Raw genomic sequence first — 19,880 nt, forward strand, 5'->3', positions numbered from 1 at the left:
CCAGTGCCTCCTCCCTTTTTTCCCCTTTCTCCCTCCCTCTCTCTTTGCTATGATGGGGGCCAGCTTTGACAGCTGAGCACATTGCAACTGACAGAGCAGCATCAGGAATGCGCTGAAATCTATTCATGCTCCTCTCGCCAGAGGCAGCCAGGAGGAGGGGAGCGCAGCGCTCTCTCGCCCAGCCTCCTGGAAACTCGGGTAACAGAGCAGCTCCAGAAGGCATTGCTTTGCTTTTTTAAAAAGAGTAAACAAGTCCATTGGAGAGAAGAAGAAGAAGAAAAACCAAGAGAGGAGGAGGAGGAGGCTTTTTGGGCAGAGGCGGACGCAGCAGCAGCAGCTGGATGGACCTCCCCGGGTGTTCAAGTAGCCTCTCATCCTGGGTGCCAGCGAGCGATTAAACTAATTAACAGACTCATGGGATTGCTAAACCACCAGCTCATGGATTAACCCAGAGACGCCAGCTGCTCCTTATAGAAATTCCAGGGAAGGCGAAGCTGTCAAAGAGGAGGAGAAGCCACGAAGGAAGGATTTAGGAGGAAAAGAGGTAGGAGGAACGTATGGTCAGAGTTGTGGGTAGATGGGCATGTGTGCTGAGGGTCCACCTTGCAGAGGACTTGGCTGGAGGAGATCCATAGGCTAAAAAGTTATGTAACTAAAATGCCAGTTTAGATGCCAGCTGTGCTTTCCTCTACAAGGTGGATAAAACACAGTTGAAATACATCAAATATACAATTTTAGTTTGTGGTGAGCACTATAGATTATCTCAGGAAGCTTTATTATTTTTAGCTTGGCATTCAAGACTGTCGCTTGGCTTAACTTTGCTTACTGGGTCATGCCACAGGTATATATATATATATGCACTGGTGCAGCTGTTTACCTTAATGCAATTTTTCTGCATCCTTGATTTCCCAAGGAGTGTTTGCTCTTGGAATTAATCTGTCTCGATTAAATCAAGAAGGTGTGTTCAAACTCCGGAGGCACTTGGCAGCGCCAAGGTGAAAAGTCAGCAGAGACAGTGCAATATTGCGATAGCAGCCCTGGCTTAAGAATTTATTGTGGTGTGTGTATGTGGGAAATAAATGGGGAGGGTGGGAACTCCTGCTAAACTAGAGCCTGCATTGCTTTGTCAGTGTTTTGTTTTCCATTGTGTTTCTGTTTTGGTTTTTATGTTGTTTTAGTTTTCAGTAATGCAAAACTGGCCATGGTTCTGGGCAAAGCATTGTTTATGATCTCGCCTGAGACTGTGTTCTGGTCTGAGGCAAAGAGAATTCTGTCCAAAATAACTAAACATTTCACCGGCAGGAAACAGTTTTATGGCTGAGATATACAAAATGTAAAGGCATCACATCTATTAAGATGAAATCATCCTTCAATTGAAAAAGAAAAAAGGGAAAGGGAAAAGAGGAAAAGTTTAAAGAAGAAACTGAGACGTTCACTTTCTTGAAATTGACACTGTGTTGAAGCACAGGCAATTAAAAAAATTAATACATCAAATGTTTTATTCCTTATCTTCTTCTATATCTGCATATAGAATTGATGTTTCTGTTTGATGTTTTGTCTTATGTCTGATATAACAGGTTCCATTTTTTATTTAATTTTAGTTGTTAAGTCATAATTTGTTTTTATATGTTGGGTTGCCAGATTGCGTTACTATGGGTGTATTGTTGTTGTGTTTGGGCATTGAATGTTTGCCTTTTATATTGGAATCTGCCCTGAGTCCCTGCAGGGAAATAGGGCAAAATATAAATAAATAAATAAAATAATTTAGCTGTCTGTCATAGAAGAAACCCTTAGAGTTATCATGATATCACAGAAAAGGTCTTTCTAAGAAGGCTTTTATTTATATGGGTTTTTATCCATGATGTTTTGCAAAGCAAACGTCTTTATTATCATCTTGCACTTGGAAAACATAGGTGTGGTTTAAAATAAAGTTCAGAATGCATACGCGTAATATCTGCTTAGCACTGTAGTTTGCCAGAGTCTTGGCTCACAATTGGATGGAGGGAGGCTGGGCAGGAATATTTTAGATGAAATGAGTAAGAAAAATATGTCTTTAGAAATTAAAGGCAGCTGGAATTGTTAAATGTTAGACTGCTCAAGAGCATCTTTCCTATGGCAGCAACTTTTGGCAAATGAATTTCCATGAGACTTGGAAGTCCAATTTCTGCAGCGGTCTTGGCAAAGACCAATGCTCATATCAGTAATTTGAAGGCTGCTTTTTAAAATAAATACATATGTAAATCAGTAATAAGTCACGAGGCATCCAATTAGCAACATCTTCTGTTGCTTGCCAGTTCATAGTATCTCCAAAATATGCATTAATAAGGATTATCTTTTCAAAAGGATGTGCAGAATGAGAGTCTTAAGATCTATTGAATGGCATTATTACAGACTCCTGTTCAACTTTTCTATTTCTCTTCTATCTTGTCTAAATCATTGGCATACATATCTTTTCTGCAAGTGGCACTGTGCCATCTTTGACTGCTTCCAGTGTTTGTGTTATTATTGCAGAATTAATATTAGTATCTGATGTAGTCAAATACCTGGTTTCTTGAGCCCAGGAAAAGTCTTTTATGACTGTTAAAAGTCTTTCGCAAGGTATGACAAGAGGTCTTTGCTATCAGAGCCAGTGGGACTGAAGCTGAGACATGATGCACACAGAGCATGCTATAACATGTTTAGCTGGGGATGCTGAGCATTGCAGTTCAACGTAATGGAAGGCACATGACCAGGGATGTCTGCTCCAGTTTTTGTGGCCTCTTTCCTCCATCAGCCATTCATCTTTTCACATGAAAGTCTGTTTTGCTGCTTTGGTTAGCAGGAATTCTTGCCTTCAAGCTGGTTTTGCCTGGAGTTGCACCTGGGGAGAGCTCTTCACCCTTTGGCTCCCAGGTGAGTTGCCTTCACCTCAAGGCTCTTTATGTGGCCTCCAGCCAAAACAATGTTGAGCTGCTACTCCCTTTTGACTCTCCCTTAAAAAAATAATTATCCAGCTTCCCAAAGCAATTTCAGCTCCCATGGCACAGAGAAACAAACGAAGGTGCATGAAATAAGACCTAGCTAGGAAAGAAAAAGCGTGGTCTGGTGTTTTGAGTGGGTGCTATGAGCCACCGAGTCCATGTTTGGCTTTCATTTCAGTAATCCAGTGTCTGCCACTGGCTCCCTGTTTGGTTTTCATTGTGGTCTCAATTGGTGTTGTAATGGTTCATTATGCTCAGCAAAACAAACTGTGTGAAAACACCACTCTAGTTTGGGCTTTGCATTTGTTTGCATTTCTGCAACTGTATCCTTGATTTTTGTGGGTGAGAAATAGACTTTGGTTACATTTGTTCATCCTTTTGATATGCAGAGTGGTAACGAACCATTGGTCGGCTTTACTCATCCTCAGCCGTGCCCTGTGTGCAAAAACGCTGTAACCCAGTTTGCAGGGTTTGCTTCTCATTTCCCGGTGTTCAACAGTTTGGAAGGAAAATGTGAACATGTGAGTGGGTGACAGACAAAACTTTCCTATCTCCTTAATTCAGCTCACTGTTAGTGCTGGGCAATGAACATGCAACTGGTATCATCTGTAATATACAGAAATTTTGCAATGGATATTATGCCAAGGGCAAATAAAACCAGCTAGACTAGAGTGAGCAAAGTGAGTTATTTAAAGTTATGTATATATAAGGATATAAGATTTATATATAGGAATATAAGAAGTTATGGATAAAGATATACTAAATTATTATTACCTATCTGGTCATGCTGGTTCTGGTTTTGGGGGGTGGAATTATATTTAAAACAGGTAACTTTTCCAAGCTCTGGTCTATACCATAGATGGAAATATGTGGGCTTCTAGAGGTCCAACTGCAGTTTCCATCATCCTTCAACATTGGCTTTTCTGACTAGGACAGATGGCAAATGTAGTCCAATATCTGGAGGGCCACAAGTTCTCTACTATTAGGCTACATTCCAGGATATTAGATGGCAATTATTTTCTAGCCATGCAATTCATGATGTCCTACTCATGGGTATGCCATTGTGATCCATCAGATGGTATCCTGGGCAGAAGAGGAAAAGTGCTATTACTATTACAGTTACTATTACTATTATATGTGTTGTATTGTCGAAGGCTTTGTGTTTATTATGTTTATTTTCAATATTATTATGTTTATTTTCAATATTGGCCCCATTTCTGTGGGACTCTCTGATGGGATGTGGTATTTGATTCCTTTTCTGATCGTTCTGAAAAGATCTTCCAGGCTGTTTTAACAGAATTTGATTTGTCTGCCTATAATTTTCACCACTACTCTTTTATCTGATTTCTGTTAGGCATTTAATGTTTGATATTTGAAATTATTGTTATGACTAGTTAATTTCCATCAAGTCAGCTGACCTATGGATTTTGCAGACTCAGGGCCATGACCTCATGATTGAGACTACTCATCTATGCAAGGTGGCCCTTTTCTTTCCCTATTACCTTCAGCCTTCTTCATTTGTTGTCATGATATCCAACATACAGCAATCTCAGTTCATTCATCTTGACTTTTAGGGTGGGTTCAGCCTTGATTTTCTCAAGGACTCATTTGTTGGTCTTTGTGGCAGTCCAAGGTATCCATAGAAGTCTGCTCCAGCACCACATTTCAAATGAATAGATTATCTTCCCACCATTTTTCTTCACTGTCCAGTTTTCAGAACTGTTGATAGCTATTGGATATTTAAAACTTGTGTGCCAACAGTGCCCGTACCTCGAAAAGTCTGATCTGGCCACAGTGGTTCATGCCTTAGTTACATCTTGGATGGATTACTGTAATGCATTTTATGTGGGGCTGCCTATGAAAACGGTGCGGAAACTGCAAAGAGCATCAGCCAGATTTCTAATAGGGAGCAAACCACTTCCCTGTTAAAGCAGCTCCACTGGCTGCCTGTGTGTTTCTGAGCCCAATTCAAAGTGCAGGTCATTACCTATAAAGCCCTTTACGGTTCGGGTCAAGCCTGTTTCCGTGACCGCATCAGAGCCCCCAGTGGCGCAGCAGGCTAAACCATTGAGTTGTGGAACTTGCTGACTAAAAGGTGGGCAGTTCGTATCTGGAGAGCAGGGTGAGCTTCCACTGTTAGCCCTAGCTTCTGCCAACCTAGCATTTTGAAAACATGCAGATGTGAGTAGATCAATAGGTCAATAGGTATCACTTTGACAGAAGGTAATGGCGCTTCATGCAGTCATGCTGGCTACATGACCTTGGAGGCATCTACAAACAACACTGGCTCTTTGGACACAACTAGACTAAATGTCAAGGAAAAACACACCGAGGACCATAAAGTTTGCCCATGCCTGAGTTAGCACCAATGCTTAAGGATAATAGAAGTTTCGGCCTGATGCTTGGGGTGTATATTTCTCTCTAGATGTTAGAGTACATAATCCAGCATCCTTTAATACAGGCTATGTTGTCTATGGCTGGAGGAATTGCATGTGTAAATAAATTCATAACTAAGTTGTTGAAGAGGCACAAGATTGAACCCAGGACATTTCACATGCTATGCATGTGTTTTGTCAGTGAACTTCACCCTTGCCCATACTACACTGCTTTATTCACTCGATTACTCATTACTTGATGAAAGACCGCTGAATGCATGCATAGCTTTTGAGTTCTCTCAGTGTGGTGTTTGATCTGTGACCTCTCATTCACACATGCAAATTGTTGAGTGATGAATATGCATGCCTGGCCCATCAGGCCCACAAGCTGAGAGTGCTCATATACATATTTGGGTGGATCTGCCACTTCTCTTCTCAAAGTTCATATTATTACAAATGTATCCTACCAACCAGGTAGATTAGGAAAACAAGCAGATGTTTTTCTTGCCACTGCTGTCTCGCTTCTTTATTCATTTCCTAAAGAACTTTGATATTCCAGTATCCCATGCTGTGCAAGTATATATATTGTGTGTGTGTTCAAGTCACCTGTCAATTTATGGCAACCCCATAATGTTTATAGCATCTTCTTAGACAAGGAATAGTGAGAGTTGCAAGTATTTTAAGATGTGAAAAAATGTTTACTATGCTACTTTGTGACATAATTCCCTTTTTGCACACATATTTTTGTAATATCAGGAATTACAGGGGGGGAGACCCTGCTCATTAGTCAATGAGTTTCTCTTCTTTGTTATAAAACTGGAAATGTTGGAGGAGAAATGCAAAAGGCTCTGTCCATTAAGGGTTTTCCTGTAACAAATACTGTAATATACTAGATATTTTGAGACTAAGGCACAAAGTAATCTGGCTGCTGCACTTGGCATAGAAGTGACCAGTTGCCTCTAAACCACTGGATGTATCGGCTTACTGTGCAAATGCTAGAAGGGTAGGTAGGTAGGTAAAGGTAAAGGTTTCTCTCTGACATTATTTATTTATTTGCTTTACTTCTATACCGCCTATCTCAGCCAAAAAGGCGACTCAAGGCAGTTTACATAGTAAAGGTTAACACAACAACATCAAAAAAGCAGTTAAAACACATTATACAAAACATATCAAATCAAGCAATCATTAACATAGACGTGCGCTTAAGTCTAGTCGTGTCTGACTCTGGAGGGTGGTGCTCATGTCCATTTCTAAGCCGAAGAGCCAGCATTGTTCGTAGACACCTCCATATGGAGCACCGTTACCTTCCTTCCAAAGCAGTACCTATTGATCTACTCACATTTTGCATGTTTTCGAACTGCTAAGTTGGCAGAAGCTGGGGCCAACAGCAGGAGCTCACCCCACTCTCCGGATTCGAACTGCCGACCTTTCGGGCAGCAAGTTCAGCTGCTCAGAAGTTTAACCCACTGCGCCACTGGGTGCAGAAGGGTTGGTAATTATCTGCACATCAGTGCACCAGAGAACTGGTGCTTGGTGATTTATTGATTGACTTTGAATTGTTGGATTTAGGGGGCACAGTGAAAGTGAACCACCACAAGTTAAGAAATTGCTATTTTTTTTACTAGAGAGAACACCTCTCTGTGGGTTGTTGTAGGTTTTTTGGGCTATATATCTCACAACCTCTGAGGATGCTCGCCATAGATGCAGGCAAAATGTCAGGAGAGAATGCTTCTAGAACATGGCCATATAGCCCAAAAAGCCTACAACAACCCAGTGATTCCAGCCATGAAAGCCTGCGACAATACCCTTCTCTATGAATTTCTAGGTCTTCCAGCATGACATTATGGTCAATTTCCACTGGTGATTGGCCATAGAATTGCATTCGGAGAACCTAGAGATTCCTAGAGAGATATTCTCCCAAGCAGTTCCTAAGCCCTTCAGCATGAGTGGAGGAAGTTGACCACTGGAGGAAACAGAGATTCCTAGTGAGAACATTTTAAATAAAATCTGTGGATAATCAAATCCACAAAAGCCAAAACCACGAATGTGGAGGGATTACTGCATTTAAAAGTGTTCCCCCCAGAAGCAAATTCTGGGATACAATATGTAGACTGGCCTTCCCTTGTTTTGATGTCAGAAGTAAATGGAGTTAAATGTACTGATGCAGACCCTACTTTGTCCTCCTTCTTGCCTTGTGTTTACCTTTCAGAATTGTGTGGAACTTAAGTGGAAGTTAAGCACCAGTCATCCATCTTTAATGATGGGCAATTTGTGGAAGGTGGGATTTCTGCTTTGCTCAGGCCTCAGTCTGGCAGATGAGGGAGGAGAAAGGATTAAAGACCCTCAATCACTCGGAAACAACGGGGCTATTTCTGCACTGCAGTCTGGAAGGAGAGTAGCCTTCTCACTACATGAATGAAAGGCAAGATCTGTTGAATTGCTGGCAGGCCAACTTCTGGCCAAGTGCCTACTTTAAGTATGTCATGTCTCTGGCAGGAGAAAGTGATTGGGTTGGATCCAGATTTATTTGAGCGTCGTGGAGCCCCACCGACATGAGCGGGACTCAGTCATGGTGCCGAGAAGTTCCATTAATTTCAGTAGATCTCTTGAAGCGTGACTAAGTTTGGATTCAATCCATTGACTTCTTCCCAAGATTCCCCTATGCTCTCTTAGTGCAAATATTTATTTAGAATGTTATGACTTCCTGTTTTCAGTGCCATTGACTGGTGACCCCAAGATAAGCGTGATTAAGTGAGCGGAACAGTTTTCAGCATCGGTTCAGAGACAGGCTACACATTTTTTGGAATCTTGCCTTCAGATTTCTGCAGGACTGCACATTTCTTTAGAGTTTTATCTTGCCACAGTCGCCATTAAAGATCAACCACATGTTAAACATTTAAAAGGGGTGGCAGAAAAAGGAGAGCCATAAGAACAGGGGTTTTTGGAAGAACTTTGAGGAAGACAACAATGTCTGGATAAATGCGCTTCTGTTAGCTTCTTGTAACAAGATTAGACAACAAGAGAAGGTTCTAATATGTTTATAATCTCGTGTTGGTATTAATAAACTGGCAGCCATGGGAGCTGGCGCAACATATAAATTACATATTAGTCTATACTTATATCTATTGACATAAGTCTTGTATAATGAGCAGACAGGATTCAGCAAGTATTGTGAGGTAACTTTATGGAAAGAGAAAAATGTAATTACATATCCATAATATGATCCTTAATCATGTTATCTGAATGCAGGACTTCACAAACTGAAAATTTAAGAATTCCCAGCAGACATATATCTCAACTCATACACACACACATACACATACATGTGTAGTCACACTTTTAATTATGGGGAATGAGTGTCCTTTTAAAATACTTGTATTAGTAAATCTTAATTTTTGTGAACTTTTGACCAATTTTCTTTATTAATTACCCAGACATGGGATAAAACTATAAGCTGCAATCAATAAAATCAAAAGTAACCATGACCATGTTGTCCCTTGATCTCTTCCTCGGAGGGGTAGTATATGGTGAAAGCTGAAAAGCCAGAGTAGGTCGATGTGGTTTCAGTGGCCAGTTCCATTTCTCCTACATGATACATTCTTGTCCCTCCAGCATTCACATCCTTTCAGTGCTGAAGTCATAGCAGACATGGGTAAAGTTTGGCCCTCCAGGTGTTTTGGACTTCAACTTCCACAATTCCTACCAGCCTCAGGCCCCTTTCTCTCCCCCCCTCCCCTCAGCTGCTTAAGGAAGGGGCCTGAGGCTGTTAGGAATTGGGGTAGTTGAAGTCCAAAACACCTGGAGGGTCAAAGTTTGCCCAGGCCTGGATCATAAGCTGAGATCTTGATGTATACCATATTATGTCTTTCTAGCAGAAAACTGGTATACAAATTGAATGGGAGTGGTATCTGGTGAGCAAAATAAGTCTTGACTAGCTTTTTGTTTGGACAAAAACCCAAAGCACAGCATAGAAGGCACCATTAGCCACAGAAGTCCTCAGCATTGTCTCCCCATCCTCTTCAAGAGCTCTCAAAGATGGCAGTCCCATAGGGATGGGAGAAGCCATGTTGGTCCTAAGCTCATTCTCTCCAATGTGGAGGGCAGCTGTAAAGAATATCAGCATGCAAGTTCCAGAGTACACGTTTTATATATCATTTCTTAGGTGTGAAGAAACTAAACCAGTCTTTAGTCCGCTCTTTGGCATGCCATTCCCTCCCATTGCCACTATTGTAGCACCAGCAGAAAGAGGTCCACTGGCCTTGAGGGTCTTCTTCTGCACTCTTTCATCTCTGTTTGGCCCACAGAGGCAATATGATCGTGCATTTGATTTTCTACAACTTGCTGGTGGTAGAAAGAAGATAAATCCTATTTGTATGCTTGTCATTGTTACAGACATCTATAAAGATTCTGCTTTTCCAGTTATGTGTATTTTGGCTAGGAAAACATTCCTAGCAAACCCCGAATGGTCTCCAGCCAGGAACTTCAAAGCACATTGGAAAATGTCCTATAAAAATCAATAAAACAAAAGGAATGGGAAGGGAATTTGCAAAAGGTAATCATAAAGACTCCCCTAGCTCATTTCCATTCAGCATCTGAGAATGGAAAAGGCCTCCCGAGTGTGTCTTAAGAGTCAGCCCCTTTTGTCTTTCTAAGCTGTTGATATGCCTTAAGATATATATATATATATATATATATATATATATATATATATATAGAGAGAGAGAGAGAGAGAGAGAGAGAGAGAGAGAGAGAGAGTTTTTGGTGGGGAACAGGGCACTGAAGAGCTGTGAGAGTCTTTCTGTCCAGAGATGAAATCAAAAGTATATTATCTGCCAGGGTGTTATCTGAAGCAATTTGCAATGTCGGGAGTTGTTTTCCAGAAGCAGCTGTTAGAAAGCCGAAACATTTCTTCACAGATGCAAATTCAATTTTCTCCAATAAGATCATACAAGGTTTAAAGAAGTCCAGCTGCTTTTAAAGGAGAGCAGTGGACTGCAGTTGAGCAAGAGCTGAGTGGGAAGGAAGCCAGCAATAATTTTATGCTCTCCCATTCCACAAAGGTATGAGAGCCAGGGTGCTTCCAGACAAGGTTTTCACTTGCAAAAATACTGAACTTTGGTCAGGGAAGAATACAACCTATGAAGTAATAAACAGAAAGCTCCAAGTGATATAATGAAGCTGTCAAGTTTTGAATACAGTTATGATTTTTTCGGATCTTTGGGGGAAGCCTTCCATTTTTTCTTGAGATATTCATCCCAAAAGATGAAGCTGATAATTGGGGGCAATTGTGCCTGATCCTTAATGAAGCATATCTCGGAATGTTCCAACATGGTAGTAAGGCAAGAAATCAACACTGAGCCAGTTGTAATAATGAATGCAAACCATATCCAAGATGTAATTGCAAGAGACCGAAGAACCCAGCCCTTGCATTCTGCTCAGGAATGTCATTGCTTCCATTTGCTATAAGACTGTGTCTTGCCTTGCGTGCTGCTGATCTGGAGTCTCAGATGCTCTGAATAAAGGTATAGTTAGGTGATCCCTCGTAGCTTAAGGATGATGGTCCTCCAGATGTGGTGTCTTGGCGGTGGGTCCGTAGGTGGCTATGGAGCCCTATTTTTCATCCGCATGTTCTCCTGCAGTGAGGACATTGGTTTCCAGGTGGAAGGTGGTCCTGGTCAGGGTTAGCTTGACATGCCCTCCTCTTGGCACATTTCTCTCTTTCACCCTCCATTTGTGCCTCTTCAAATTCTGCAGCACTGCTGGTCACAGCTCACCTCCATCTAGAGCTCTCAAGGGCCAGGTCTTCCCACTTCTCAGTGCCACAGTTTTTAAGATTGGCTTTAAGCCCATCTTTAAATCCCTTTTCCTGCCCACTAACATTATGTTTCCTGTTCTTGAGTTGGGAGTATAGTATAGTAACTGATCGGGCATTCAGACAACTTGGCCAGTCCAGTGGAGTTGATGGTGGAGGACCATCACTTCAATGTTGATGGTCTTTGCTTCTTCCAGTACACTGACATTTGTCCACCTGTCTTTCCAAGAGATTTGCAGGATTTTTCGGAGGCAGCACTGATGGAATTGTTCCAGGAGTTACGTGTGACATCTGTAGACAGTCCATGTTTTGCAGGTGTATAGCAGGGTTGGGAGGACAATGGCTTTATAAACAAGCACCTTGGTCTCCCTACGGATATCCTGGTCCTCAAACACTCTCTGCTTCATTCGGAAAAATGTTGCACTTGCAGAGCTCAGGCGGGGCTGTATTTCAGTGTCAGTGTTGACTTTTGTGGAGAGGTGGCTGCCAAGGTAGTGGGAATTGTCAACATTTTCTAATGTTAGACCACCAAGCTGTATTTCTGACATTGCAGACGGATTGGTTGGTACCTGCTGGAAGAGCACTTTGGTTTTCTCAATATTCAATGAGAGGCCGAGATTCTCTTATTCTCCTGCATAGGTGTTAAGAGTGGCTTGTAGATCTTCTTCTGAATGTGCACAGATGACATTGTCATCAGCATATTGGAGTTCTATAACAGATGTTATTGTGACCTTTCTTTTGGCTTTCAGTCTGCTGAGGTTAAATAACTTGCTATCGGTCCGATAGATGATTTCCACTTTGGTATATCCCCATGGAAGTTACTTTTCCTACAACTTTTAGTAATTGGTAGTTCACAAGTTGGCTTCTTGTCAAATTCTTTCTATGAAAAGGTATGTTGTGGTTGGAGATACCTGATACCTAGTGGCTAAAGGTGTTACTAAATGTTGCAGACAGATTTGAATTAAATTAATTTAAAGAATTAGAAGAATAAATGATTCCAAGATACATCCTCCTACAGTCATTTTGTGTCCATGCCAAGTTTCAGGCATTTGTCTTGGGGTACCTACAGAAACAGCCATACACTGAAACATATATATATATATATATATATATATATATATATATATATATCATTATGGATCAGAAAAAACGATCTTATTAGTTGGATCAAGATTTAATCATACATAGAATTCTGCTTAATGAGTAAGAGATTGCTAAGAGAAAATATTAATCTGTGAATAATCAAATCCACAAAAGTTAAACCTGAAAATGTAGAGGGCTGCTTTTAACTTCAGTATACCACTATAAGTTGCTTGGGTAGGTTTTTTCTGGTCTTGCTCTCTCCCCACGCTAACTGAGCATCTGTGCCCTGATTGGCTGATGGGATTATTTAGGAAGCCTCACGAGAAATCCATGCACATTCTGTAACATGTCCCAGAATTCTTTAGAAGACTGCCCTCCAGTCGGTTGGTTTTACTGAAGTTTGGATTCATGTTTCACCAGAGGAAATGCCATCAGAATGGGAAGAAGAGAGAGCCAACAAAAAGGAGCAGAGAGCATACTTGGCATGTCAGAGGCCTTCAATTCATTTCTTCACATCTCTTGTTGGAAAAATCTATTAGGAATGGCTAGGAAAGAATGCTTTCCAAAATCCTATATTCTGATAGGCTACTGCCTATCAGAATAAGCTGCATTAAGTTCAGCGGACCATCAGGCTTGATACAGAGTGGCTTGTAGTTTCCTGTTAAATTCACCAGAAGGTAGTACAGTGTAGTCTATGACATTTTATGGGGAAATATGTTAGTCTTTAAGGTGCCATAAGAATTCTTTTATATCAAATGTATGTGTACAATGATGCTCTCAACTTCCTTAGAAAACTGTCTTCTTTGGGTTACTAGTATTCCAAGGCTGGGAGAGGAGCCATAGTTTGTGCATCGAGAGAAGTGTTATTGTTTCATTTTTGCTCCTTTTTCACTGATTTAATTGGTTCTGATGTGCTTTTTGAAGTGGGTTAAACTAATGCACCATGTACAACAATCTACCTGCAACAACTGTTATCTATCCCCAGACTGAATGGCTGTGACAGATGGCTGCGTGACAGAGTGAAAAGATTTGTGAATGGATGATGGCTACACGCAAGAATCACACAAGGAGAAGGCTCGTTTTTTGTTTTGCTGTAGAAGCTTCTGCCAAATTCCTCATTTTCAGAGAGATCAACATCTGATGTGCAGATAGACTCCGTATTATGTTTGGCTGGAGCAGATTTTATAGCTCTGTAATGAGATACTGATGTATATAATAGCAACTGATCCCTTGGAGCATTGGGGCTAAGCCAAGTCACGTTCCATGGAGATTTCCATGTATCCAATAGAAGCTGTGTGCAAATCTTAAGGAGCCAAGGAGAGAGTCAGGGTGAGATTCAGAAAATGGAGGAAGGAATGTGATCTAAGATTTAAGATGATGAATGTTCATGTCTTTGATCTGCAGCATGTCTTTGGGCTTAAATAATATCAGCTCAGTGGGTCCATATGAAGCAACAGGACCAGCATGCCAACACCAGAAACAAACCAACAACAAAAGGCACATTAATTTGACTGTGGGGACTCAGTTCACAGTTCACTATTCGACCCATGCAATCTGTCCCAATCAGTGAGACCACTAAAGTAACAAAGTATAAAACATGTGAAATATGGGTACAATGGTTGTGTCTGAGAAATCACATGTTGATGTCATTTACCTTCAAATCATCATTGACTTATAACTGCCCTATCAATGAGAGGCATCTAGGAGCTCTGGTCAGGTCTGGCAAGCCCAGGATCATGGTTTTCTTGATTGAGAAGTCCTTACTTGGCAGTATTAAAATCCATACTTCTGTTCGACATTGTTCCTCCCTATGTCTAACCAAGCCCTACTCTCCTATAACATAAGATCTAGGATTTTTCTTTTCGGGGAGATTGTAGTAAAAATGGATTGAGACAATAAAGGAAGCCACAGTCTTAAGCTTGCAAGATTTGACCAAGGTAGTTGATGTGGAGGGTATTCATAGAGTCGAAGTCAAGTTGATGGCAAATAGCAACAGGAATGTCAGCAACCCAGTGGTTTCATTGGAGATGCGTCTTCAATACTGACTTCTTGAAAATACATCAGGTTTCTCTATTTTTTTCTAAGTTTTTCTTAGAAAAAAATAGAGGGGGGGGGCTGAAGCCCCTCAAGCCGAAATTCTCATGGTGGTTTGCGAAAAGGCCTTACTGGTGCATTATTTAAACTGTTATGTTTATTCATATCATGATCTGATCACCATACTCAATATATCCCATATGCATGGGGGTATTGGGGTAATGATACAAAAGGTTTGCTAGGGTAGACCCTCTTTCACTCACACTCACCCCACCCCGAAACTCAGCCCCCCTGAAACCCCCCCTGAAAAAAAACTCACCCCCCCCCCCCCCCGAATCGAAATCCTGGCTACGGGCCTGCTGGAAAGAAAAGCAACTGAATTAGGATAGTAAAGGTAAAGGTTTTCCCCTGACATTAAGTCCAGTTGTGACCAACTCTGGGGGTTGGTGCTCATCTCCATTTCTAAGCCAAAGAGCCAGCATTGTCCGTAGATACCTCCAACGTCATGTGACCGGCATGACTAGATGGAGCCCCATTCCCTTCCTGCCAGAGCAGTACCTATTGATCTACTCACATTTGCATGTTTTTGAACTGCTAGGTTGGCAGAAGCTGGGGCTAACAGTGGGAACTCACACTGCTCCTCGCTGCAGCCTTTTGGTTAACAAGTTCAGCAGCTCAGTGGTTTAACCCACTGCACCACTGGGCACTCCAATTAGGATATAGATCCTCATATCCCAGTCTATTTGTAGTGTTTTGAACAGAGGCAATGGTTTCCTTGCACATTAGATATACAGTTTGTTGGTATAATGTAAATCATACGTAGTTCACGTTTTATCAATCCACACACTATTTTGCCAGAGAAAGAAAAAATGCCACACAGGTGATTAGTAAAGAACAAGGAGTTTACTCTTCGTAAAGCAGAACAACATATTTACAATCATGAGATCAGTTGTGTTGACTCACACAATGTCCTTTTAGAGAGATATAAATGGTCTTTTGGTGTCCATGTGGAAAGTCTCCTTCCAGCAGCTTATGAAGCAAGAACTCTCTTTCTCTCTCTGCAAGCACCTGCATGGCTCAAGCTTGAATATGAAACTGTTGCCAAAATTCCCAGGCTCAGCTAGCTTACTGGGCATGGCCCAACCAATCAGCTTTGTGCCTTGTGTATTTTACATATTAACTAATTTCTTACATACCCTAACACAGTTGGACCCCCTTATCTATGGATTCGATATCCATGGTTTTACTTAACCACATTCCAAAAAATAACTTTTTCCCGCCCCCCAATTTTTTTTGTGGGCCTCTCTATGTGCAGTTCTATTGTACACTCCTTTCTCATAGTGTTGTCAAAATCCCCAGTTTCAAGTATCTTTGGGATGTGGGGGAGATGAGGTCTTGGAACATGAATGGTTGGTCAGTATTAACACGTAAGTTTTGTTTAGCACAGCCACCCACATAATAGGATTCTTCTCATGCTTTCTGTTTCTATGACTTTTCATGCTTCCTGCTCCAATTTGCAAAAGTCATCATCCGAGCTGTGCACTATGGTGATTTAGAGAATCACATTAGTAAAAAGGGGGAGGCGGTTGACCTCCAAGGAGTGTTTTGGACTAAATTTAGACATGGGTAAGAGTGGGAGCAGAGATTGGTTTACTCTCAAAATCCCTAAAATAGTTGCTTCCTAGTGTCAAGTTCTGCTTTATCAAGCCCACTGGCATGCTGCATATGCTTAGTGTACTCCAAGTGAATGCATTAACCAAAGTACTGCAATATTCATAAGTATATGCTTTCCTACAGAAAGTTGGAGGAAGGTAGTTTTTCTTCATTTAAAGCGGAATACATTGTGGCTTCATTAAGGGGAATGCTGCTGCGTTAACACTTCTATTGTTAAATCTGCATGAATAAAGATGCCCAGCTTTCTGCACAAATTGGCCCTTCTCCCCCATTAAATCATTTAAACTTTACTTGCGTTACTCCACATGCAGCCTGGCTTTTCTTTCTTTGTACCTCATTGCTTCTTAAAAAACTTTCCAGATCTGAATCTACCCGCTCCCCAAATGATAGGACCATTGATAAAACTAGATAAGTTTGAGACCAATTATGATGCAAGGCACCACAGGGCCTAGAATCTTAATCTTTTTGTCCTCATTTCAGTAAAATCTAGGGACTGAAACAAAAACTGGACAGCAAAACCATGCAAAATAAACATTCAAGCTTAGAATAGCCAGCCCAGTGTCTTCTTTTCATTTCACAGTGGCTAATTGGATGCCTATTTGAAAGTCCACGCACTAGGATGTGAAGGCAATAGCTTTTTTCTGATATTCCTCTCTAGCAAGTAATTCTCAGGGATATAATGTTCCTGAATATGGAGGTTCTGTAGAACCACTTTACATGTCGTCATTAATGGAGGACTTTATCACACACCAGGCATGTAGCCGGGGGGGGGGGGCTCGGGGGGCTTCAGCCCCCCCCCCCGAAATTTTCATGGTTCGCGAAAAGGCCTTATTGGTGCATTATTTAAACTGTTATGTTTATTCATATCATGATCTGATCACCATATTCAATATATCCCATATGCATGGGGGTATTGGGGTAATGATACAAAAGGTTTGCTAGGCTAGACCCTCTTTCACTCAGACTCAGCCCCCCCCCCTGAAACTCAGCCCCCCCGGAAACCCCCCCTGAAAAAAAATCACACCCCCCCCGAAATGAAATCCTGGCTACGGGCCTGTCACACACGTTCCTTGTTCTACTTCCGCCACCTTATTGTTGATTGAAAGTGGATACGTACCGCGTTCAGCACTTTCGATATCACACCTCATGAATACTCACATAGGATACATACTGTATTGATCACTTTTGATATCATGCTGCTTTAATATTGATATTGCATAATTGTGCTGACTTGCCATTCTGTGGTTCTGCGATTGCACTTCCAAACATCCCCATAAGGTGTTTGGAGGTACATTTTACTGTCCCTTAATTTTTAATTTTTTTACTTTTCAGCACAATTGTACCATGTCAGTATGAATGAATAAACTTCATAAACTTCAACTGAATGAATAAACTTCATAAAAAAGATAAAGTTACATATGAAACAAAGTGAAAACAGTCACCTTGAGAATAATGGAGTAAGGGGAAAGGTGGACCCTTCTTATGATGTCGCATTACAGTTGGCATACTGACACAGAAGTGGAAGAAACCTTTGGAAAGAAGAAAGTGCAAAAGCTGGGTTGCAGTTAAACATAAAAAAACAAGATGATGGTAACCAGACTGATTGATAACTGGCAATAGAGGGAGAAAACATGGAGGCAGTGACAGACTTTGTAATCTAGGTGCAAAGATTACTGCAGATGCAGACTGCAGCCAGGAAATCAGAAGACGTTTACTTCTTGGGAGACCAATGGCCAATCTCAATAAAATAGTGAAGAGTAGAGACATCACACACAAATGAATATCCACATAGTTAAAGCAATGGTATTCCCTGTAGTAACCTATGGGTGTGAGAGCTGGACCATGAGGAAGGCTGAGTGAAGGAAGATAGACGCTTTTGAACTTTGGTGCTGGAGGAAAATTCGGAGAGTGCCTTGGACCACAAGAAGATCCAACCAGTCCATACTCCAGGAAATAATGCCTGGGCTGCTCACTGGAAGGAAGGATATTGGAGGCAAAGATGAAGTACTTTGGCCACACAATGAGAAGACAGGAAAGCTTGGAGAAGATAATGATGCTGGGGAAAATGGAAGGAAAAAGGAAGAGAGGCCGATCAAAGACAAGATGGATGGATGGTTTCCTTGAAGTGACTGGCTTGACCTTGAAGGAACTGGGGTTGGTGGCAGCCAACAGGGAGCTCTGGCATGGGCTGGTCCATGAGGTCACAAAGAGTCGGAAGCAACTGAATGAATAAACAACAATGAAGCAGTGTAAACATTGTGGGATTGGGAGTTATTGATGGGTTTTGCTTGTTAATAGTGGGAGACAGAAGACTCACAAGGGGAGATGGGAAATTGCCTGAGCTGATGGTTCACTCCAATATCAATTTGCCTGCCTAAGATGATAAAACCCAGAATCACAGCAAAAGCTTGGGAAATAGGGTAAGGAGCCTAAATGAAAGGAGCAGTCGCAGAAAATGGCATCATGGGACATTGAAAGAATGGGCTCCCAGGAAAGTCCATCTGTATCAGGCATGGGCAAACTTCAGCCCTCCAGGTGTTTTGGACATAAACTCCCACAATTTCTAACAGCTGGTAGTCCAAAAAACTTGGAGGTCCGAAATTTGCCTATGCCTGATTGATATGTTTTTTCCTAGGAATTCTCACTCTTGCAGTTTTCCATGATTAATTTCTGCTTACATAAAAATATTCTCTTGATTTCCCTCCCCACTGTAGCCCCTGATCCCTATAGATGATCTTTTCTGGGAACTGGGGACTCTCTGGAAAGCCCTATCTTAAATCTACAGCAGATCCTGAGAAAGTTGAAGGAAAATTCACTTTGCCCAAGTGCCCCAGTGTGCAAGTGCAGCTCTGGATCTAACCCAGATGCCCCCCCCCCCCATCCTCAGCACCTTTTCCAGGATATACATAATTCAACTGTCAGTCATCATGTGCAGAGAAAACAAGATGTATTTATATTTATGCAAACCTGTTTTGGATTGTACTGAAGATTTGTGACAGGTCTGTAACAAGCAGGTGTGGGTAGGAGGATTTTTCTTATTTGGTGCTGTCAATATTGTAATGGGCAGTGCTCTGCCAATTACCCTGGCAGCATATGCCAAATATTTCAGTGTTAGAGTGCCATTTTCACCACTGACTGAAGTTTCGTCCAGACAACACAGTAGTATTAAGCTGTTATGTCATGTGTGACGACTGCTTCTTTCTGCAGAGCAAAGATTGGGATTTGGCCAAAATTAGTGTTTGTAGTACTTCATTACAATTTTCTGATGTTCTAGAAAGATAGATATGTCTATGTATGTGTATGTGTGTGAGAGAGAGAAAGAATAATGGTAATCAGCCTTTTTGACAAAGTTTATGAAAATGTAATTTATATGTGATGCCAAAGATTTCGAAGCATTCCCAGGGATGCTGGAGGGAACATTTTTTGCGAGACTTTTTAAAACCACCTCCCTTTCAGTGGGTCGAGATGAAAGGATGTGCTAATTGACTTTGCTATACTGAAGCAATGATAATGGATTTGTGTAATGCCATTGCAATAATTTGGCTATGGATTATAGAAAGAAAGCATATTGAACTATGAGATTGCTTTGCAGTCTTTCTGGCCCTCCCAACACATGTTTCAGAGCCCCAATATTTGTATATTAAACGACTAGCTGTCCTCGGCCACACTTTGCTGTGGCCTCAGTCTGGTTCCTTTCTGCTCTGCCACTTTCCTTCCTTATCCTCTCCTTTTTCGTGTCCCTTTCTCTTCTTCTCTACCGCTTTCTTTCTTTCCTTTCTTCTCTCCTTCCTTCCTTCCTTCCTTCCTTCCTTCTTTCCCTCCCTCCTTCTCCCCATCCCTTCCTGTCTTTTTCCTTCCTTCCTTCCTTCCTCCCTCCCTCCCTTCCTCCCTTCCTTCCTGTCATATGTTCCATAGTTGATGGTGGTGGTGGTAGACCTGGCA

At 41.5% G+C, this 19,880-nt stretch overlaps 1 protein-coding gene across 3 annotated transcripts in view; it reads left to right on the forward strand.

The window, feature by feature from the left end:
* The window catches only part of PDZD2 (PDZ domain containing 2), a 342,438-nt gene that overhangs the window by 141,246 nt on the left and 181,312 nt on the right, over positions 1-19,880 (forward strand). The window contains exon 1 of one of the 3 annotated variants that reach the window (XM_060761357.2): positions 90-544. The exons of the other annotated variants lie outside the window; for them this stretch is intronic. The gene's annotated coding sequence lies outside the window, so the exon portion shown is untranslated. Of the gene's footprint in view, positions 1-89; positions 545-19,880 lie in introns of those variants that run through there. 3 annotated transcript variants of the gene reach the window in all.

Source organism: Anolis sagrei, chromosome 2 (genome assembly GCF_037176765.1).
Source record: "Anolis sagrei isolate rAnoSag1 chromosome 2, rAnoSag1.mat, whole genome shotgun sequence".
In the NCBI taxonomy this organism is placed as follows: domain Eukaryota; kingdom Metazoa; phylum Chordata; class Lepidosauria; order Squamata; family Dactyloidae; genus Anolis; species Anolis sagrei.